General features: G+C 40.1%; 1 protein-coding gene and 1 pseudogene across 25 annotated transcripts in view; both read left to right on the forward strand.

Moving 5' to 3' along the window:
* The window catches only part of SGMS1 (sphingomyelin synthase 1), a 390,648-nt gene that overhangs the window by 61,540 nt on the left and 305,167 nt on the right, over positions 1-23,941 (forward strand). The gene's annotated exons all lie outside the window — the stretch shown is intronic.
* On the forward strand, positions 7,646-7,972 carry LOC101444434 (small ribosomal subunit protein eS24 pseudogene; annotated as a pseudogene).

Here is a 23,941-nt window from a genome sequence, read left to right on the forward strand (position 1 = left end):
TGTTCTCTGTGTCCATGTGCTGTGTTCTTCTGTGTCTGCATCTGTTCTTGTCAGCAGCACCGGGAATCTGTGTCTCTTTTTGTTGTGTCATCTTGCTGCATCAGCTCTCCATGTGTTTGTGCAGTGCCACTCCTGGGCAGGCTGAACTCTTTTTTTTTTTCATGTGGGGCGGCTTTCCTTACATGGCACACCCCGTGTGGCATGGCACTCCTTGTGCACATCAGTACTGTGCATGGGCCAGCTCCACACAGGTCAAGGAGGTCCTGGGTTTGAACCTTGGACCTCCCATGTGGTAGGCAGACACTCTAACCATTGAGCCAAGTCCGCTTCCCCTTTTTTTCATTTTTAATGTAAGTGTTGAGAGCTATAAATTTCCCTCTCAGAACTGCCTTTGTGGTGTCCCATAGGTTTTGATATGGTGTGCTTTCATTTTCATTTGTCTCAAGATATTAACTGAATTTCTCTCACAGTTTTTTCTTTGATCCACTGATTATTTGTCTTGTTTAATCTCCATATTTTCCCTTTTTCTGCCCATTATTGATTTCCAGTTTCATTTGTTATGATCAGATAAAGTATTTTGTATAATTTCAGTCTTTTTAAATTTATTGAGACTTGTCATATGGTATATCTTGGAGAAGGATCCATGAGCACTCGAAAAGAATATAAATCCTATTACTTTGGGGTACAGTGCTCTTATAGATGTCTGCTAGGTCTAATTCATTTATCATATTATTCAAGTTCTCTTGTTTATCCTCTGTCCAAATGTTCTGTCCAATACTGAGAGTGGTATATTGAAGTCTCTATTATTGTAGTGACATCTGTTTTTCCCTTCAGGTTTACCAGTGTGTGCCTCATATATCTTGGGCAGTCAGGTTAGGTGCGTAAATATTTAGTGTAGTTATTTTTTCTTGGTGAATTGCCCCTTTTAATAATATATAATGACTTTCTTGAACTTCATTTAAAATGCATTTAAACTGAATTTGTCTGATAGTATCGCTATTCCAGTTCTCTTTTGGTTACTATTTGCATGGAACATCTTTTTCCAACCTATCACTTTTAACCTGGCTGTGTCCTTATGTCTGAGGTGAGTCTCTTGTAGACAGCATATAGGCGGCTTATATTTTTTTATCCATTTTATAAGTCTGTGTGTTTTGATTGGGGAGTTGAAGCCATTAACATTCAGTGTTATTACTAAGAACAATATTTATTTCTCCCATTTTGTCCTTGGCTTTTTATTGTCATAATGTACTATTGTCTATCTCTTTACCTTTTAATTTGCCCTTTCTAATAATCTTCATTTCTGCACTCTTCTCCAAGTCTCTTGCCCTTGTTTTTTCCTTTTAGGCTACAGCACTCACTTTAGTATCTCTTGTAATTCTGGTCTTTTGGTAACATATTCTGTCAGTTTTTGTTTGTCTGTGAAGGCTTCGAACTCACCCTCATGTTTGAAGGATAGTTTTGCTGGATACAGAATTATTGGCTGGAAGTTTTTCTCTTTCAGTACCTTAAATACAGCATACCACTTTCTTCTCACCTCCATGGTTTCTGATTAGAGGTTGGCAGTTAATCTTACTGAGTTTCCTTGTATGTGATGCTTTGCTTTTCTCTTGCTGCTTTCACAATCCTCTTTGTCTCTAATATTTGTTATTCTGAATAGTAGATGTCTTGGGGTTGGTCTATTCAGAGTTATTCTGTTCGGGGTGTGTTGTTCTTCTTGGATATTGATATTTATATCTTTTTTAAGGGTTGAAAGTTTTTGGTCATTATGTCCTCAAATATTCTTTCTGTCCTGTTTCCATTCTTTTCTCCCTCTGGGACACCGATAATGCATATGTGTGTATGTTTCACATTGTCATTCGGTTTCCCTGTCTTAAAGCAATTAAAATCTGCCCTTATGTGCTCTAATATATTTTCAATCTCCTCCAGCTTCTCTTTCATTCCCATAAGGTCTGTTACTTTTCTCTGAAGGCTTTCAGATTTTTCTTTATGCTCACCTATGTAATATTCTTTATCTCTTTAGTCATATTTTCTTTCAATTCTTTGAATTGATTCAGGAGAGCTGTGTGATTATCTTTGATTAATTGTCTTAAATCCTCTATCTCTTCAGGGTGTTTGCTTTGTTTCCTTTGGCTGGGCCATCTCTTCCTGTTTCCTAGTATGGCTTGTAATTTTTTGCTGATGTCTAGGCATCTGAATATGTTGGTTAAGTTATTCTGATGGCCAGTTTCTCTCTCATGCCTATTTTTTTTTTTCCCTGCCCAGCTCCTCTTTGGTATTGGTTCAACTTATTATAAAATTTAAAAATTTTCAATTATCAAAATTATCAAATTTCAGTTATCAAAATTGGGCCAGGGACTCACTAATGGGGCACAGATTTTTTTCTCAGGAGTTAGGATATAGAGAGAACCAAAAGCAGTTTCCTCTATGCAATTTCCAGACAGTTTTTGTCAGAGAGTTGAGCCCTGCCTGCCATGTCTGACTCCATTTTCCCACCATTCCATCCATTAGTTTTCATGGCATCTATCCCCTTGATGGCCCACAGTTAGCTGTGCTTTGTCAGTATAAGGAAATTGTTATAAGAAATGTAAATATAAATTCCTGGAAGGTTGGGACAAGGCTTTGAAAAAGAGCCAGGGAGATTAACCACTGTTGCCTCCATGGTGGCACACTGGGTGCTTAACTCCATCTTGGGGGCTTGTCACAGCCTCTCTCAATAGCCTCATATGATGGGGAAGTCCCAGTTTCTTACAAGAAAACATGAGGATTCCAAGAGTTTAAGCCACCCTTCTAGGTTCTGTAGTAGTGGCTGAGTCAGCGCTGACCCAAGCCTGTTTGACTCCAAACTCAGTGCATTTAACCACCACATTCCTTTGCCTCACATGCAGAAAACCATCTGTCTGCTGACTCCAAAATCTGTGCTCTTTTTGCTAGGTCACATTACCTCCTTTCCCTGGCACCCTTATTATCAGTCCTTACCAGAAATCTAATTTATGTCTATTCGGTACCCAGACAGCTCTTTTGAACAAAGAAATACCACCTCAGTTCATTGTAGAATGTTGTCCCTTATTTTTTTAGGGGAAAATGTTCATAGGAATGTCAACCTAAGTTTGTACTGTTTTTATAAAACCAACATTTACTTTTTTTAGTAGGAAGATGAGGTTAGGAATTGTATGGAATTGATGGTAGTTCTGATGGTTTAGACTTAGACATAGAAAAGTAAGGAAATTCAAACAGCTGGAGGAACTGGGTATATTGTAATGGATCCTGATGGTGCCCTCTGGCTCAGAAGTAATGTTATTCTGTTGTTTCATGCCTACCTGCATTTCCCAAATATTGTTGAGTGCCTATAATTTTCAAGCCCTGTTTGGTGCTGTGTAAGAATAAAAAGTGTGAGAAATTTTGTCTGCTTCCTTTTAATGAGTGTCTACAATATTCAAGCCCTGTTTGGTGCTATGTGAGAACAAAAAGCGTGAGAAATTTTATCTGCTTCCTTTTAATTTTATCCACTTCCTTTCTTCCAAAAGGAAATTTGGAAGAAATAAGAATATGTATTTGTAGCTGTTTTTGCTCATAAAATTAGGATGTTTGATATATTTTCAAAATTTGATGATTAAGGCAAAAGTGTTTAAAAGTTGTGCTTTACCTGCTTTTTTCCTAGTGAAATAGTCAAATGTGCCCAAACCCTCCCCACACCTGAAAGATGGCAATGTTAATAAAGTGGGGATGCATAACATATGGTCATTTCCTGAATATGAGCATTTAAAAGAGGTGAAAAGTGGTTTTAAAATTTAATATTTCTGCAAAGTCTAAAATCCAGGGAATGTATGATGTAAGTGGGAAAGAATGTTTCTATCTTTAGATGCATTTGAAATATGTGTGTGTATGTGTTTACAGCCCAATTCATGATGTCTTTAAATCCCAAACTCAAATGCCTCTTGGGGCCAGGTGGGTGACATGAATTGGTAAAGTGGGTCGGGGTTAGGTAATAGTGGGCCCTGGGCACTGTGATACACCAGAGAGCTGCATGTTCCTGGTAAGAGGAGCAGCTGCTGCTTGGAGACTGCTCCTTAATACCAGGTGGCAGGCCAAGTGGGTGGGCAGATCTTCCAGTTTTGGTGGAAATCCAGATTTTTAGGTACCTGATTGAAAACCTTAAATAACAACCCATGTGGGTTAGACAGAGCCTGTTCATAGTTTGCATTTGACTCGTGGGTCATGACTTTGGAACCTTCTGGTTTTGTACTACTGGAATTTATTGTGTAGGACCTTGAATACTCATAGAATGATTACTTTGCTGTTTTACATTTAAAAGTAAGTTTTATTCCAGTATTTATTACAAAATCCCCAGTTGAATTTGATATGAAATGTTTCTGTTTATTATGAGTTTAGGTATAAATGTATATATTGCCTTGGACATGGTAGGCATTTAGTAAAGATTTGTTAAATGGAATGGAAAGCTAGGGAATTTAATAATCCCTAGCCTTCCAGTTTTCAAGAATGAGAGAGAAATTTGAGAACAGAAGAAGCTTTCAACAAAGTGAAAAAAAAAAATCAATGTTTTTTTGGTCTTAACGTTCTCCACTGTGTCAAGGAAATAGAGAAAGCATCTGTCTTCAAAAACAAAGGAGCTAACATAAAGGTTACAGTAAGAAGACAAGAAACTCATTCAATACCACTTTTGCAGTGTGAATCTTTGCTCAGTCTTGTTTTCTAAGTTGTTGCTTCTGTGGTTTGATGTCTTCTGATGTTTTATTTTTTATCGTATTCATGAGCTTCTGAAAGCCAAAGGTAGTCAACATTTTCCCACCTTTGTCTGTGTGTTCTTGGTTATACATAGTGCTTAAGCAGAAAAAGCACTTAATGAAAGAATATGCAGCAGTACCAGTGGAGGCTAGGTGGCCAGAACCATAGCAAGAACCATACCACTGGAACAATGAGGTGTCACCCCAGCACAGGCAACCCAGGTGCCGCCCTTGCTGGCACCATTTGGATACTGGATGTACAGTTATCACCACACGTCTCAACTGCATTTTCCTGGGCCTCTGTTTCTTTGTGTTGCTTGTGTCTTGGCTGGAAGCATCTGCTTGTCCAACCCTTGGTGACGTGCACATGCTAGGGACCAGAGATAGAGGAATCTATGATGGTCGGGCTCCCCTCCCACCGGTACTTGTCTGCTGAGGAGGATACCCCCAATACAGGAGACTCAGACATTGGACACCGTTATGTGCTGACTTTTAAATCATACACAGAGGAATAAGATAGAGCTATTTAAAACAGACTGGAGGCAAAGGAGGTAACTGTCTTGTCATTCTTGGGACTCAGGAATGGAGAATTCAGAGATAGTTCAGAGGGGTTAAGTAACTTGCCTGAGATTTTAACCTACTTGTATCTGGCTCCCAAACCCATGCCCTTGATTGCTTGCCTAGGTGTATCTTTCACATAGCATAAATGGCAGCATGTAAGAATACTCTCCCAAGCTCCATTTCTAAGGCTATTGCTTGATTTCTTTCCAGGCAGATATAGTAGATGCTCGTGCTACACTGACTTAAATTCTACTGTAATATGTTTTTCAGCAGAAGGAAATTCCTCAGTGTCAGTATAGATGGTTTGTATAAGAATCTTCTTATAGTATAGTTTTTAGAAAACTGTTTTTTGTGGTAATCACTCAAATACCTATTGTGTATATACTGGGTAACAGGCACTGTATACAAAAAACAGGAATACAAGTTGAGTAAGACAGTTCCTGACCCTTGCATTGTTTACTTTAGAAAGAAGAAAAGGGCAGGTAACAATATATAACACCTTCTTTATTTAAAAAATTAACAAAGGGGAAAATAGGAAGTTAAAACAAAATTTTCTCAAGACCATCTAGGACTTAGGCTAACCCACCCTCATGTTCATTAGTTATTATGGGCATGGGGAAAGTGGCTGCCAGGAAATAGGCAAAGCTGTGGCCAGTCAGGGATGTGGGAGAGGCACAAAGACCAGTAGCCCTACTTAGAAAGACCACTACAGGTGAGGCCCTCATTTTTAAATAGTCTGATTATCTGTCCCTGTCACTTTCTCTCCTGCTCTATGACATTTTTGCAAGGGATAAAACATTACTTTATCATAATCCATTAACTGTGGGTAATACTAATTCTTGTGTGTTCTCTCTTGCTTATAAAGTGCCACATTGACTACCACTACATTTGAATTGTAGAATTTTGAGAGCTCTATAAACAAATGACTTTGCTATGGGGTGTGTGACTGTCCATTGGTAACTTGCTGAGCTCAGATTGTCTAGTGTGCTTGTGGTCTGACTGGCCCAGGTTCCCTCAGGGGTATGTCATCCCAAGAGTAAAGGCTAGAGCTCTGGTCATGCAGTAAAGTGCCTTTAAATGCAGGTGCCCTTTAAAAACATGGCGCACTTTCATTGAGGTACATAAAAAAAGTTCGTTTTCAAAAAGTGAACATGTCACTACTACCCAGGCTAAGAAATAGACTTTTCCTGGCTCTGTTGAAGACCCCTGTGTCCTTTGCAATCATGACCCTCTCGTTTGCCCCAAAGGTAACCATCACTCTGACTTATACTAGTCACTTCCTTGTAGCATGTGTTTTGTACTTTCCAAGTATTATATACTTTCTACCTGCCAAGGTATTTAACTGACTATGTCCTGTTCAGTGGATTCAGGGGGCCTCTTACACCTGGTTTCCCAAGTGGATATAAGGGTTGGAATTTGCTCTTACATGACTGGAACATGTTTGGGTGCAAAGGTGCTTCGTTCTGCATCTTAACATCAGGTTGGGTGATAGGTTACTGTGTTTGGCTCAAGGCCTGGTGTTTCACAAGGCCCCCTGCATAGCTGCCTGCTTCTCTCAAACATGTTGAGCCTCTTGAGAGCCTGTAGCAGTTACAGTTCTGTTATTGGGGCTGGACTGTGAACCCTGGGAATTATCAGCTATTCTGCTCCTGGCACTTGGTGGTAAGTTGTCAGTACCTTTTCTCCGAAGTGTAATCAGAAACCCTGTGTCTTTGGTTCCTTGTAACTGAAACCCCAGTCACGGTGGGACTGTTTGCATAGAAAAGCATTTCATAAAAAGGGTTTCTTATGTAAGAGGAGTTAATGTAGTTTTTGGTATCATGCTGTTTTAGAGTTCATTTTAGCAATGGTAAAATATGTTCCTTTAATCTAATTAGCAAACTGTTGGCAGTGTTTTATTGTAGTACCCATAAGACTGCTTGCCCTCTGTGTACAGTGTGTCCTACCTGTTGTCATGGTCTCCTGAGTGTGGTTAAGTCCATCCTCTGATCTGGCCAGACCGATGGGTTAGACAGGGGTGGACCATGAGGCCCAGGTACTCACCTTGCATTGCTGTACTCTCTCAGTACCCTAGACTGCCTATTAAGGACTTGTGGCAGTTTGAAGCTTTTGTGGACCCCCAAAAATCATGTCCTTAGGGTTAATCCATTCCTGTGCATGTAAACCTATTGTAGATGGGACCTTTTGATTAAAATACTTCAGGTAAGGACCCTTGATTAGATTGTATGACCCAGGGTGGGTCTTCCTCCCTGGCTGCTTGAAGAACTCCAGCCATCATAAATGACACTGTAACTATCTGGACCAGGAAGTTCATGACTAACAGACTACTTCAGTGGAAACAAATGGTCATCGATGTCCTTTATCCTGGGAAGGCAACAGTACTTAAGACAGAAATTCGGGAAAAACTAGCCAAAATGTACAAGACCACACCTGATGTCATCTTTGTATTTGGATTCAGAACCCATTTTGGTGGTGGCAAGACAACTGGCTTTGGCATGATTTATGATTCCTTGGCTTATGCAAAGAAAAATGAACCCAAACACAGACTTGCAAGACATGGCCTGTATGAGAAGAAAAAGACCTCAAGAAAACAGCGAAAAGAATGCAAGAACAGAATGAAGAAAGTCGGGGGGACTGCAAAGGCCAATGTTGGTGTTGGCAAAAAGTGAGCCAGAGATAGAAAGAGTAAAGATTCTTCAGTGACTTGATTGGTGATTTTGCAGACTTTTCACCACAGGATTAATAAAACTATAAAAATTTTGATATGTTTGGTTGTTTGAAATACATTCGAAGTTTACTGGAAATGTCAGTCTGCTGTTATGGCAGATTTAGATTGATGCTCAGGGTTCACCTATTGTCCCATTAAACATTCAGTGAAAACTTTGTCTAAAAACAAAACAACAACAACAAAAAAAAACCAGACCCTGAGTTCTTGACAAATTTTGACTTTGTGGCCACCCTGTGTCCTTTATATCCTGTATCCTTTATAAATGGAGGAATAAAAAGCTGCAGATACAGGAAAAAGCTGCAGAGACAGAGTGAAACCCAGAAACTGAGAGTGAAGGCCTTGAGAGCCAGAAACTGAAATCAGTGGAACACAGAAATTGAGAGAAAGCCACTTTAGGCAGAAGCTGAAAGCAGTGAGAAGAGGGGAGAGACCAGTGCATGCCACCATGTGCTTGATAGTCCACACAGACTGCAACTCGGGGAGAAAGAATCTCTGATGATGTCTTGATTTGGACACTTTCACAGCCTCAGAACTGTAAGCTTGTAAGTTAATAAATCCCCATTGCAAAAGCCAACTTTTTAAAAGTTTTTAAAAATTTAAAAATTTTGAAAAATTTATTGAAGTATATCATACATAAACAAAAAGTATATGATAATAGTTGTGAACTTAGAAAACAAACATACATAACATCATACAGGGCTCTCATACCTTATCCTACTACTAATACCTTGCATCGTTGTGAAATATTTTTAACTGATGATTAAGGAACATCCTCAAAAATTACTACTAACCAAAGTATTTTCCCCCAACTCACCCCATTATTATTATTACTTTTATATAATTTATGCATGAATTAATATTAATAATTATTATTACTTTTATATCATTTTACAATAAGTGTATAGTAAAATTTGTGAACTTACAAAGCAAACATGCATAACATCATACTGGGGTCCCGTACATCAACCCACCACCTACACCTGCATTGTTGTGAGACATTTGTTTTTAGGTTGGTGCAAAAGTAAATATGGTTTTGTATTGTTGAAATTTGCAATTTGATATTGGAATACATTCTTAAATAAATGTGGTTATGTTATACATCATTTTAATGTGTATTTCTCGCTTTATGTTTTTTGCTAATGACTTATTACTTGCTGTTTGTTTTATGTTTTAGACTATGGAAATGATGTTAGACAAACAGCAAATTTGAGTGATTTTCTTATTTGAGTTCAAAATGGGTTGTAAAGCAGTGGAGACAACTCACAACATCAGCAACGCATTTGGCCCAGGAACTGCTAATGAATGTATGGTGCAGTGGTGGCTCAAGTTTTGCAGAGGAAAGGAGAGCCTTGAAGATGAGGAGCGTAGTGGCCAGCCATCGGAAGTTGACAACAACCAATTGAGAGCAATCATTGAAACTGATACTCTTATAACTACACGAGAAGTTGCCAAAGAACTCAATGTTGACCATTCCATAGTCATTTGGCCTTTGAAACAAAATGGAAAGCTTGATTAGTGGGTGCCTCATGACCTGACCGAAAATAAAGAAAACCATTGTTTTGAAGTGTCATCTTCTCTTATTCTACACAACAGCAATGAACCATTTCTCAATCAGATTGTGACATGTGACAAAAGTGGATTTTATATTACAACCGGCAATGACCATTTCAGTGGTTGGACCGAGAAGAAACTCCAAAGCACTTTCCAAAGCCAAAAAATGTCATGGTCACTGGTGGTCTGCTGCGGTCTGATCCACTACAGCTTTCTGAATCCCAGGGAAACCATTACAACTGAGAAGTATGCTCAGCAGATCAATGAGGTGCACTGAAAAGTGCAATGCCTGCAGCTGGCTGGCTCTGGTCAACAGAAAGGCAATTCTTCTCCATGACAATGTCTGACTGCACATTGTACAACCAACACTCAAAAGTTGAATGAAGGAAGTGGCTGTGGCTCAAGCAATGAGCTCCCGTTTACCATACGGAGAACCTGGGTTTGATCCCTGCAACCTTGTGATAAGAAAAAAAAAAAAGGAAAAAGGTGGTCCAGACCTGTGTGGTAAGGTGCAGGCCCCCCGCGTGGCAGAACAACGCATCAAAAAGAGATGATGCAACCAGATAGAAAAAAAAAGTTGAATAAATTGGGCTTGGAAGTTTTGCCTCATTTGCTGTATTCATCTGACCTTTTACAAACCAACTACCACTTCTTCAAGCATCTCGACAACTTTTTGCAGGGAAAATGCTTCTACAACAGCAGGATACAGAAAATGCTTTCCAAGAGTTCGTTGAATTCCCAAGCAAGGATATTTATGCTTCAGGAATAAACAAATTTATTTCTCGTTAACAAAAATGTGTTGAGTGTAATGGTTCCTATTTTGATTAATAAAGATGTGTTTGAGCCTAGTTATTATATAATGATTTAAAATTTACAGTCCAAAACCTCTTTTACTTTTTCATTAACCTTAATACAAATTATGAGAGAATATTGTCAATATCTTACTACTAACTGTAGTCCTTATCTTACATTTGGTGTATTTTCCCCCCAACCCACCCTATTTTTTAAAAAATATATTTTTATGACAGAAGTTGTAAACTTACAAAACAACCATGCATATGTGCAGAATTCCCATATAACACCCCTCTATTAATACACCACACTGTGGTGGAACATTTGTTCAGATTATGAGATAATATCAGATTATGACCATATCCATATTGTGCTCCGTAATCCCCCATTATCAATACAGTACATCTTTGGCATAGAAGTGTAAATACTTCATTGTTACTGTTAATCCCAGTCCATAGATCACTCCAGGTGTATTTTTCCTATGTTTCTCCACATTCTCACTCCCTGCAATAGTGATGTACATCTTGTCTAGCTCACAAAGGGCACTCTTGCATCTGTATCAACTTCAGTTTTCATTGCCAACTTATTTTTGGTGTACCGCTTTGGCAGCATTTAGCAAACTAAAACAGGACTCTATATGAGAAGCCTAATAGAAAGTCAGCAACTTATTAGCTCATGGAGCAAAGTTATTGCTCTGATGCTCTTAATGTAGATGTTCAGTGTCAGAAAGGAGTTGCTCAAACTGCCAGGAACTTTACCATTTAGGTCGTCTTACAGGAATAGCTAGAGCTTACCTAGTAAGGGCCAAAACGGTGAACCAGTAAGAGCAGGGAAGTCTGTTAAGAAGATGCCTGGGGAGACATGGGCAGATGCACAGGGAGAGAGAGACAAGAGAAAACCTTCTCATTCCTAAAGAGGGTAGAGGCAATATTTAGATTGTGATTTAAAAGAGATGTAACTTTTGCTCTTAAGGCTTTTGAAATAGTAGTTCTCAAAGCATGGTCTACCAGCCATCTGTGTCAGTAATGGGGAGTTTAGGGGGTGTTTGCCAGAAATGCAGATTCCTGAACCCCAGGCCAGACACATGGATGCATAATCTATGGATGTACAGCCCAGGAATTTGTGGTTTTATCACACAGCTCAGTTTTTGTGCATAGTAATGTCCTAGAATCTTTGACCTGGAGAGTGGTAATTTCATTCATCATTTGGATGAGGATTGAGTCAGACTGGGGAAAGACTGGGATTTTGAAAGAAGAAAGAAAAGAAAGGGTGGGTCTCAGCCTTATTTGTTTATTTGGGAAAAAAAAAGATGCCTGTGAACTAGGATGGGTTTTTTCACAGTTACGCCTTTTTGGTGAAAGCTTCTATCTAATCTAGATGAAGATATGTCCTCTGGTGGCTTGGAGATGTCATTGCAATTTCTTCTTTTCCTTGCCTGGTGGTGGTGGCTGGGGGTGGCTGGGTAAACCTCTGCAGTCCTCAATGCGGAGAGGCCCAACCTGAAATATTAGTGAGCAGTGACTAGCTAGTGAACCTTAAAACTCTGGATGTGATTATACTTCTAATCTTGGTTATACCAGATACAAAATGTTGCTTGTTTTTCAATTCTGTTAACTTCTTCCATCAACTAAGAGTTGCATAGTTAAGAAGCATGTGAAGCAGTACATAGATTTCTAGTTCATGTTAGGTTAACCTTTCATGAGGGCCAGCGTCTTTGGTAGCTGTTTTAAAACTTTCAGTATTTGAAATTAAGGATTTGTTATTTGTGAAAAGCATTGAGAAACTATAAAAAATTGACGTAATTGTGACTATGTGTAGCTCCTTCCTAGAATTTCAAACTCATGGAATGTTAGACCAGAAGGAACCCCAGAAATTCAATAATCCAGCATTGCAGTGATTAAGAGTGTGTGCTAGGCCCGGACAATTTGTGTTCCACTCACACTCTTCCAGCTAGCTGGATTACTTTTTGCCTCAGTTTTCTCAGCTGTCATATGAGGTTGGTAAGACCTACCTCATAGTGTTGTTTTGGAGTTGTAATGACATAATATTGCAAAGTGCTTAGACTAATGCCCAAAAAATAGTAAATAGTAGGTGCCAACTGACAAGTGAAGAAACAGACCCAGAGAAATTTTGATTTGCTTAAGATTGTGTAACTAATTCAAGATGCAGAAACCCAGGCCTTTCAACTCCTACTCCTATTTATTTCTATCACTATTACCAGCTAACTGTTTCTTAACCAGAATTACGTTTGTCTGCCCAATAGAAACAAAAATTTATAAAGCTTTGTATAACCTCAGTGCTCAGAAGGCTATTCACAAATAACAGGGTGTGAGGATAAAATGAAGAAATGAACAGACACAGCAGGACTCCTCCATCCCAGTGATTGGCATCCCTTTCCAACCTTTAAAAATGACTGAGGAAAACTGTATAGCCAGAAGCAGAAACTGTATGTGGGCCATGATCATAACTGCATGAAAACATGTTTGGGGAGCAGAAGGAAATTCACCAAAATGATCTGTGTATTAGGGGAATGGAATTACTGGATAATAGGACGTGGAGTATTTATGATTGTGCTGTTGATTTCTCACCAAAAGTTTTGGACCAATTTATAATGCCACCAGTGTTGGATGTAGAGGGCCTCTCAGGCTCAGTGATGTACTTTGCACCTGTCACTGGTAATATTCTTTGCTTGCGTTGCTCAGTGCCTGGCATTAAGACCTGGCAGTATACTGCTAGAATCAGCAAAAGAGAAAAAACAAAATATAAAATGATATGCATGCATCTGTACATATGTCTGTATGTAACAAATTGAAGAAAAAATAGTGATAGTTCCCACTGAGAAACCACATTCTTTATATAGCAAATTGTGTGACTAGGATAAGAGAACGCTTTTTTTTTTTTTTTGAGATTTGTGTTTATTTAAAATGGATTTTCTTACACTCTTAGTAACCTTTGCAGATAATGCTGGTTTTAGTTTGAGTTCAGGTTTCCTAAAGTGTTTGAAAAGCTAGCCATGCAGGTAGGTTTTGGCTTCCGTGAAGTTTATACATTTAGGTGGAGAGATTTTTCTATCTGGAATCTAAACTGGAGTTTCTGAAGATTTGAATACTTAATTAGATTTTCAGTACCTTGAGTCACTGACAATTGATATTTTAAATATGAAGTTTCTTTCTTTTCATAAATGTTTCTTCATATAAGGATGGTCTTTGAAGCTGAGGATCTTAACCTCATTCTTTATTCTGCTGATGTAGCACTGATTTACTCACAAGACCTAGCAAATGACATCTCCTGGCTGTCTGGTATAAATAGCTTATTTGTTGGGCAGGCCCTGATCTGTTTTTTTAAGGCTTTGAAACTGGAAGAGGATGAACTTCATGAAAATACAAGTTGATGCCACTTCAAATGTGTTTTGGAAATAGGTAGTATATGATTGCTGAATGAATAACATCTAATTTAGTAATTTGGATGAATTTAGAACGATTCTAATTAATTGCCAATTAAAAAAAGTTAAAATATGTGAGGTTCTTCACTGATTACAATCCATTATTTTGCTCTAAGATAATTTTATCTCCCTCCTTTCTTCTTGCCTGCCGCTTGAGAAGCCATTGCCTGTTTTCTTTCTGAGGCTCATGCCCTTCGGCAAGCAAAGGTGATAACGAGATGATGGTGATATCTGCTGGCATGTTCCCATGTTGAGAGGCTCCGTGTACTTTCCTGTGTGTTTAGAGGCATCCAGGACCTCTGAGCATCCCATCACTTAGGGGGAATGGGTTGGCCTGAAGACTGTCTGTGCTCATCTACCAGCATTGAAATTCTGTATTCTAACTCTGCATTTGGTAAAATGAATGCAGTAGATCTGAAAGTACTAATGTGGAAGAATGTCCATAACATATTGTTGAGTGAAAAAAGCAACTTGTAGAACATTTTGTGTGTCTAGAAAAGATCCTGAAGGATATGTAGTGATCTAATCTTGTTAACAATTGGGGGAGTAGAAGGGAAGGGCATTTACTTTTAATTTATATCCCTTGGAACTAAATTTTAATCACTTTTAGGATTTCCATAATTTTAAAAAGAAAGCAACCAGATAGTCAGTGGTTCTATGGTTCCCTAAATGGGATGTGCCCCACCATTTCAGGTGCCTGTCTGGAGGCTGCTGCAGCTTGGTCCTACATCCCATGCTTCCCTGAACCAGACATGTCCCTTCTAATTTATCATGCCCACTGTCTTAGTTTCCTGGCTGCTAAGACAAATGCCATATATCAGTTGGCTTAATGACAGGAATTTATTGGCTCATAGGTTTTTTTTTTTTTTTTTTTTTAAAGATTTATTTATTTATTTAATTTCCCCCCCTCCCCTGGTTGTCTGTTCTTGGTGTCTATTTGCTGCGTCTTGTTTCTTTGTCCGCTTCTGTTGTCGTCAGCGGCACGGGAAGTGTGGGCGGCGCCATTCCTGGGCAGGCTGCTCTTTCTTTTCACGCTGGGCGACTTTCCTCACGGGCGCACTCCTTGCGCGTGGGGCTCCCCCACGCGGGGGACACCCTTGCGTGGCACGACACTCCTTGCGCGCATCAGCACTGCGCATGGCCAGCTCCACACGGGTCAAGGAGGCCCGGGGTTTGAACCGCGGACCTCCCATGTGGTAGACGGACGCCCTAACCACTGGGCCAAAGTCCGTTTCCCTGGCTCATAGTTTTGAGGCTAAGAGGAAACCAACATCAAGGCCTCAGCAAGGCGATGCTTTCTTCCCACAGACTTCAGAGGTGGCCTGGCTGTGGACTGGCTGCTGGCTGACGATCCTTGGTCCTTGGCTTTTCTGTCATATGACAATCAATGCATATGGCAGTGTTCTCTCCTTTCTCTTCCTTGTTTACTCTCTGTTTCTCTCTTTTTTTTTTAGGAGGTTCCGAGGATGGAACCTAGGACTTTGGGGAAGCCACTGAGCTACATCCGCTCCCCAATGAGAGTTTGGTCTTTTTGCTTGTTTTGTTTTTGTTTTTAGGAGTCTGGGGATTGAACCTGAGACCTTGTATATGGGAAGCAGGTGCTCAACCACTTGAGCTACATCTGCTCCTGCCTTCCTGGTTCTCTTGACTTCTAGCTTCTGGTCTTCCTTGTGGCTTTTTCTTCATCAAGTTTCCACTAATAGGATTAAGGCCCAACCTCACTCAGTTGGGCCACACCTCATCTAAAAAGAACATCTTCAAAAGGTCCTATTTATAATTGGTTCACTTCCACAGGAATGGAATAAGATTAAGAACATCTTTTTTATGGGGTGTATAATTCAACTGTACCATACCCACCAGCTGCAACCATTTGACTTCAATGTCTGGCCCCTTAGTCCTCTATATTAAATAAAAAGTAAAAGAGCTGCTTCTTAGAGATTGCTAACATTTGAACTTTTCTTTAGTTTCAGCTTGCTTTTTCTGATTTGCAGGCCTTAGTGGGGCTTTCATGTGTCCTTTGTCACCTTTCTCTGCATGACGGATCAGGACAGCTCAGCTGTGGACATTTTACTGACACTTAACTGTGCTGTATGGTTGTGCATATGTTTGTCACTGCCAAGTGACTGCCCCTTATCTCCTGTTTCTTGTATGTGGCCAGAGGTGTGTCTTATTTTCCATTTCTTCTACAGCCCTTTAATTATATTTGTTTCTACCATAAACCAAACTATCATTTCTGTGCCTTGTGCCTCTGAAGCTCCTCAGTTGCCTGCGGGAGGACAGTGGATGATGTGATAATCAGAATAAAGAATTGAATCCCCATGAGCTTGCCCTCCAGGTTCCTTACCTCAACTCTGTGCTTTCTGCCAAGTCCCTGCTTTTCCCTGCAGGATCCGGGGATGCCTCAAGACCTTTCAAGTTCTTTTTTTTAAAAAAAGATTTATTTATTTATTTTTTATTTCTCTCCCCTTCCCCCCAGCCCCCACCCCAGTTGTCTGTTCTCTGTGTCGATTTGCTGCGCGGTCTTCTTTGTCTGCTTCTGTTGTTGTCAGTGGCATGGGAATCTGTGTTTCTTTTTGTTGCGTCATCTTGTTGGGTCAGCTCTCCGTGTGGGCGGCACCATTCATGGGCAGACTGCACTTTCTTTCGCCCTGGGCAGCCTCCTTACGGGGTGCACTCCTTGTGCGTGGGTCTCCCTTATGTGGGAGACACCCCTGTGTGGCAGGGCACTCCTTGTGCACATCAGCACTATGCATGGGCCAGCTCCACAGGGGTCAAGGAGGCTGGGGCTTTGAACCACGAACCTCCCAGGTGGCAGACAGATGCCTTTAACCACTGGGCCAAGTCCGCTTCCCTCAAGTTCTTTTTAAGTCTTAGAGTTCTTGGAGCTCATCTCCTGGCTGTTGTTTCTTTGCCACTCCAGATAGCACATACTGACTTTGACTGGCATTTGGGGGTGGGATAGGGTGGGAAATTTGTTGATTGCATTGCTTTCACTCCTTTTTCATCCTTACCTGTTGTGACTTAGCAACTCTTGTGGCTATGATTACCACTCTTGCTGAAGTGAGGGAGATCTCTAGCCTGTCTCTTATGCTAATTAGTGCATGCCCTGTCTACTTGGGAGAGCCCCAGAAGGTAGGCAGCCTTTGTTTTCCTTTGTTGAAGGTTCTCAGTTCCAGGGTACTAAGTAGGTCTTGACCATTTTTCTCATGGTATCTATTGGTATCTCTTGCAGCTACAAGTCTTTTTGCCCAACCTGCTTTACCAGGACTCTAGAAAATAATATATAGATTAGGCCACTTACTCACCCAGGGAACCTTCTACCATTTTCTTAAGAATTCTTGATTGTGACACTCAAAAGAATTATGAAACTGATATGATTTTTACCATATCCTTTTTCAGAATCTTTTAATTTCTTAGGTCAACCCTACTTTTGATCCTTTACAGTAATGAGTACTAAAGTATTTAAGGAAGATGCTTCGATTTTAAGAGGAGGAGACTCTTAAAGGCTTTGTGAATTAACATTCTGAGTCTTAGCATCTCTTGACCATTTACTTGACCAAATATTTGATTCAGTATTTTTTATTAGGTTATATGGTAACTTCCAAGTCCCCCATGGTGTCTGGAGATCCTGTAGCATCTGGCAGCAGGTTACTTTTAGTTCACCTATGGAAAATGGTGGTAGCTGGGAGAGAGAACCAAGAGATAGAAGACATGCTAGAAAGCCTTTTGTACATTTTACCAAGACCTTTTGTCTCCCTTGCTGTTTTCAAATGCTTTGTCTTCATGCCAGTCCTACTCTGGGGTTTATCAGAATTTCATCTGTTGCTCTGGTTATAATTAAACATTAAGATAAAGACTACCTGGTGAAGTATCAGCAGCTTAAAAATTAAGAAAATAGGCCTTTGTTAGTACTTTGACCTAAATAATATAGCTGTCTCAAACAAGAAGAGTAGCTTTAGGTTTTTTTAATGAGCAAAATGCATTTAATGCATGACATTAAATAGATATCTTAAAACTATTAACATCATAATTTATCAAATTAGATACCCCAAAGCAACAGTTCAGAGAATGAAGCATGCACATTTCCACTTATTTTACCTTGCTGAGATCACTTTAAATGTCCTGATAAAGATTTGCACCTGAAAAAACTGAGAATAAAAGAATATGATGAGATTTAGCTTGGGGTAAAAGTTGTTGTTTTGCCTAAATAATAGCAACATTATAATGTAATAGTAGTAGTTTTCATCATTGAATTCTTATTGTATATCAGGAACCATACCAAGTACTTTCTGGGCATGAGCTCATCTAATTCACAAAACAACTCCATGAATATTGTCCTATTTTACAGATGAGGTAACTGAGTCACAAAGAGGAGAAACACTGTGACCCAGGTCATATAATCAATTAGTAAATAAATAGAGCTGGGATTTGAACCGATGCAGAGGGATGGCATAGTCCTAACCATTGAGTTACACTGTTTCCCTTAAGTGGATGATGAAACCTCACCAACCAAGGCTCTTTTAGTTTGCTTAAAGTTGCTTAGAGCGATATATCAGAAATGGGTTGGCTTTTACAATGGGGTTAAAAGGTTAAAGTTCTGAGGATGTGAAATCCAAATTAAGGCTTCATCAGAGATGCTTTCTCCCTGAGCTGCAGCTGTGAGCTATCAGGCACATGGCCACTCATTTTTCCCTTCACCTTAGGGCCTCAGGGCCTCATTGCTTTCAGCTTCAGGCTGCTCCATTTGTAGCTTTTCTCTCTCCAGGCTTCTCCCTGTCTCTGCAGCTTTTTTTCTGTGTCTGCGGCTTTTTATTCCTCCATTTATAAAGGCCTCCAGTAAGAGGATTAAGACCCCGCCTGGGTTCCACAATCTAATCGAAGGCCCTTAACTGGAGTAATTTAATCAGAAGATCCCACCTACAGTAGGTTGACACACATAAGAATGGATTAGCTTTAAGTACAGGATTTTCTGGGGTCCACAAAAACTTCAAATCGCCACAAAAGCTAATTGTGGACAAGACTAATTTGACTTCATTTCAGAATGTCAGCAAAGATCATAACGTGATTGGTATTGCAGTTGTGTTAATTTCTTAGGGTTCCTATAATAAATTACCACAAACTTGGTGGTTTAAATAATAGAAATTTATTGTCTGGAGGCAAGAAATAAATTTCACTGGGCTCAAATCAAGATGTTAGGAGGACTGGGCTCCCAACAGAGGCTCTAAGGGGAGAATTCATGTCTTAGTTTGCCAGAGCAACTATGACAAATGCTATGTAATGTTTGGCTTTAACAGCAAGCTTTTATTGTCTCATGATTATGAAGGCTAGAAGTCCAAAATCAGGATGTTGACAAGGCCATGTTCTCTTTCAGAGACAGAATCATTTTGATAATAGCAGTCCTTTTTCATATGATGATATCCTTGGTCTCCTTCTATGGCTTTCTCTGACTTCTGGTTTCTCTTTATAAGGCCTCCAGTAATATGGATAAAGACCTACCCTCATTCAGTTGGCTACACCTAAATAGGATCTTTGAATATCCTATTCATGAATGAGTTCTATCCTGACTCATCTTAACATGGTCAAACACGCACAGAAACTCAGATTAAGACTTGACATGTCTTTTGTAGGGTACATGATTCATTCCCCAACACTTGTCCTTGCCTTTTACAGATTTTGGTGGTTTCTGTCATTCCTTGGCTTGCGGCCGCATGCCTCTAATCTGTGGTTATATTGCCTTCTCTTCTGTCTAGTGTCAAACCTCTCTCTGCCTCCATCTTATACATGTGATTGCATTAAAGGCTCTTCTGGATAATCTTCACATCTTGAGATCCTTAACTTAATGACACTTAAAGTCCTTTGTGTGCTATATTAGGTACAATTCATAGGTTCCAGGGATTAGGCTATGGATATATTTGGCAGAGGCAGGCATTATTCAGCCTTCCACAGTGGCAAATAGAAAGAATTAGAACTTTTAGCCCACCTTCTAGGAGTATTCTTACTTTCAATATTTCCCTATCTGTTCTGCAGGACACAGATGTTAAAACTGAAAAAAAACCCCATGGTCAAACAGATTTGAGAATTATTGTGTAATATATCCCCTTTAGGGAGATTCACAATGCACAAAGAAGGCTTTGAGAAGTCCTGTGATAAAGAAAGCTGCTTAACACAGAATTTCTCAGACTTACTTGGTTACAAAACATTTCTCTTTAAAGGGTACACTTGTTAACATCTCAGGGCATGCTTTCAGAAGCACTAATTGAGTTACCTGTTAGTCTTGTGAAGGCAGAAGTATGTCTTAACTGACTTTCTGTTGCTTAATATTTAAAGATACTTTGTTTAATTCCTGTTTGTGGAATTGATTGGAAAGACTAAAAATCAGAACAATGTACAAAATTTAAATGATATGTTTTCTAAGAACTGATACTATGTATGAAATACTATGAATTATTATCAGAGAGAAATTTTTCTGGCATGGAATGATCTGAGGATACATCACAGAGGGGACCCTAAGTCATTTAAGTGGAGGGGAAGCAGGGAGAACATCCAGGTGGGACAAATGACTTAGCTAAAGGCAGGAGGGTTCATCTAGAGAGAAAGTTAAGGGGTACTGTTGATCATTCCTTGAATGTCAGTCTAAGGAGTTTGAACTTGATTCTCTAGTCCAGGGATGACCTTGCCAAATCCAGCCCTTTGTTTTTGTGCATATATTTTTTTGAAACAGCCACATCCATTGGTTTACATGACACAAGGGCATTTCTGTCTTCTCCAAGCTTACTTTCTCCTTGAGCTCATCTGTGGACGATCAGGCATATGGCTGACTCTCCCCTATCCTGTGGACCTTGTCTCTTTCCACCTCTTAGGGCCTCTTTCCATGCCTCTGTGCTCTCCTGATTCCAGCCTTCAGCTACTGGGAACTTCTTTCTCAGACTCTCTGGGTTTCTCTCTCTGCCACTTTTTCGGTGTGTCTGTGGCTTTTTAGTTTTCCCTTTATAGAGGACTCCAGTAAGGGCATTAAGACTTACCTGGGTCCCACAGTCTAATCAGAGGCCCTTCACTGAAGTGATCTAATCAAAAGGTTCCTTCTACACTGGGTTTTTCAGCACAGGAATGATGGGTTTGCTTTAAGGACAGGATTTTCTGTGATCCACAGAAGACTCAAACCAGCATAAACCCACACCCAGTTTTGCCTATTACTAGGATTTTACATTAATATGGTACATTTGTCACAACTAATGAATCAATATTGATATATTATTAATTGAAGTCATATTTTATTCAGATTTCCTTAGTTTTTACCTAATGTCCCTTTTTTGTTGTCCCTGTATCATTTAGGATACTACATTACATTCGTTGTCATGCCTCCTTAGACTCCTCTAGCCTGTGACAATTTCTCAGACTTACCTTTTTTTTAAAAAAAGATTTATTTATTTATTTCTCTCCCTCTCTCCCCACCCCGGTTGTCTGTTTGCTGCGTCATCTTCTTTTGTCTGCTTCTGTTGTTGTCAGTGGCACGGGAATCTGTGTTTCTTTTTATTGCGTCATCTTGTTGTGTCAGCTGTCCGTGTGTGTGGCACCATTCCTAGGCAGGCTGCACTTTCTTTCGCGCTGGGCGGCTCTCCTTATGGGGCGCACTCCTTGTGCTTGGGGCTCCCCTACATGGGGGACACCCCTGCGTGGCAGGGCACTCCTTGCGCACATCAGCACTGCGCATGGGCCAGCTCCACATGGATCAAGGAGGCCCCGGGTTTGAACCGCGGACCTCCCATGTGGTAGACAGACGCCCTAACCACTGGGCCAAGTCCGCTTCCCTTACCTTGTTTTTGATGACCTTGAGAATTTTTAGGACTAGTCAGGTATTTTGTAGAATGTCCCCCAATTGGGATTTGTCTGTGCTTTTCTCATGATTATACTGGGGTTATGGGTTTTGAAGAAGAAGATCACAGAGTTGAGTGCCATTTTCATTACATTTATGTCAAGGGTACACAGTATAAACATAACTTATCACTGTTGACACATGTTGTTCACTTGGCTGAGGTAGTGTTTGTCAGGTTTCTTCACTGTAAAGTTACCTTTTTGTTTTTTTAAGGATGGGGATTGAATCTAGGACCTTGTTATGTGGGAAGCTGATGCTCAACCACTGAGCCACATTGGCATCACTGAGTTGGATTTTTGTTTATTTTGCTTGTTGTTTGTTTTTGTATTTTCAGGAGGCACTGGGAGCTGAACCTAGGCCCTCCCATTTGGGAGCCGGGTGCTCAACTGCTTGAGCCACATCCACTGCTTGTAAAGTTACCTTTTAACCCCTTTTCTGTTCTGTCCTCTTCGAAAGGAAGTCACGTGCAGTCCACACTTAAGGAGGGGTGGGTTATACTCTACCTCCTTGAAGGTGGAGTGTCTACATTATTTTGAATTCTTCTGCACAGAATTGTCTTTTCTTCATCATTTGTTCATTTATTCAATCATTTATAAATTCAGTATGGACTCATGAGTATTTAATTTATGCTTGAGTTATTAATCAATACTGTGTTATTTTGTTGCCCAAATTGTTCCAGCTTTGACCATTGGGAACTCTTTCAGTTGGCTCCCAGGCTGGCATACCCCCATCGTGTGTGTGTGTGTGTGTGTTAATACTTCCTTACTATCTGACATTACAAGATGCTCCAGGCTCATTTTGTATATTTCTTGTGCCAACCCTATAATCAGCCAATTTTCTGAGGAGACCTTGCCAAAGATAATTTTGAGATTTCCGACTTAGACTGGGCTGTCCTAAGCTCCCTTCTTTGCCTGGCAAACTCCTGCTAGTTTGATGGCTAAAAGTAAAAGGACAAGTTCCTGGAAAATGGGTGTCCATTTAAGGGTTGGGTAGAGAGATGAAAGTTGGTTGAGGAGGAAGGGTCAGAGAAGCAGGTGGTAATTGGAATGGGTCATTAACATGGCATCCCAGGTTGATGAATGTTTCAGGGCAAGAGAATGGTGAGTGTACTTTTGTTAAGTCAAGAGAACAGTGTTCATGGTAGATAGTATAGGAGTCTGACTGAGTGGAGACCTGGGAAGGAAGCACAGTAAGAGATAAGGTTGGAACTAGACATGTTGGTCTTGAAAACCACGCCAAGACATTTTTAACTGTGTTTGGTAGGAGGGGTATACTGTAGGGATATTAAAAGAAGTGCTTTAAGATGATTAGTTTGACAGCCACATACAGATTGGAATCAGGGGTTCTTAACAAGGGGTTCGTGAACTTAAATTGAAATAAAAAAAAACCATTATTCTAGGGAAGCGAATGTGGCTCAAGTGATTGGTCTCTGGTCTACCATATGGGAGGTCCTGAGTTAGATTCCCAGGGCCTCCTGGTGAAGGCAAGCTGGCCCAAGCAGAGAGCTGGTGCATCAAGATGACACAACAAAAAGAGACACAGAGGAGAGACAATAAGAGATGCAGCAGTCCAGGGAACTGAGATGGCACAGGAGATTGAGTGCCTCTTCCCCATTCTGGAAGGTCCCAAGATCAGTCCCCAGTGCTACTTAAAGAGAAAACAGCAGACACAGAAGTATGCATGAATGCCACAAAGAGAGCAGACAATAAGAGGAGGTGGAATAAACAAACAAACAAACACATCTTTTAAAAACTAAACTATTCTTGTGGGGCCATGTTAACACAGGTGTGATGAATGTATTAAATAATACATAGTATAGTGTGGACTTAGTAAGGGGTCCATGGTTTTCACCTGGTTGGCAAAGGGATCCGTGGAACAAAAAAAAAAGGTTAAGGTCCCCTGGATTAGATAGAGGGATCAGAACTTCTATTCATTTGGTGGGAAACTGTTAGAAATAGGTGCCTGGAGGAATGGTGAAGAAAGGCAGCCTGCCAGAGATTTCTGCATATACTAGTTTCTTTCATAATCGGGGGGAGGGAGGAAGGGAAAGAGAAGGAAATGAATGATTAAGGGGTTTCTTTGCTTAAAAACATAAAACATAAATTTCCTAAAAAAAAAATAGGTTCATTTAAAATGTCTAAGCTGCTTTCTTGGAGTTACTAATTTGTGTAGTCTTTTCTTAGAGAAGTTTCATTGGTGAATTTGAGTTTTGTGCAGCTGGGAATGTCACACAATCCCAGTTAATAGAGTTT

Source organism: Dasypus novemcinctus, chromosome 6 (assembly GCF_030445035.2).
Source record: "Dasypus novemcinctus isolate mDasNov1 chromosome 6, mDasNov1.1.hap2, whole genome shotgun sequence".
NCBI classification, from domain to species: Eukaryota; Metazoa; Chordata; class Mammalia; order Cingulata; family Dasypodidae; genus Dasypus; species Dasypus novemcinctus.